Below are 384 nucleotides of genomic sequence, written 5' to 3' on the forward strand. Positions count from 1 at the left end.
CGGGAAGCAAGGCCAAAACCTAAATCCTTCTCTTAATTTACTTCCAGCACACGTTCCTCAGGGACTGCTGTGAATTGAGGTTGAGACTGCATAATACAATATTCATATTTAATTGTTTCTTACACTGGAAACAACACTATGGCAACCACAGTAAACATGTCATGTTTCATAACTCTTTAAATACATTTTTAAAAGCATTTAAGCAGAGGTCTGAATTTTTACGAGCGCTTGGATGCTTTTCAGAAATAGAGCTGACATTATTTGAATGATGTAAAGGTTTAACCGCAGCCCTGCTCTCAAATGTAAGGGAGTAGCCTGTCTGGGAAGATCGATCGATCTATCTATCTATCTATCTATCTATCTATCTATCTATCTATCTATCTA

Source organism: Sinocyclocheilus anshuiensis, unplaced genomic scaffold (genome assembly GCF_001515605.1).
Source record: "Sinocyclocheilus anshuiensis isolate Anshui unplaced genomic scaffold, SAMN03320099.WGS_v1.1 scaffold928, whole genome shotgun sequence".
In the NCBI taxonomy this organism is placed as follows: Eukaryota; Metazoa; Chordata; class Actinopteri; order Cypriniformes; family Cyprinidae; genus Sinocyclocheilus; species Sinocyclocheilus anshuiensis.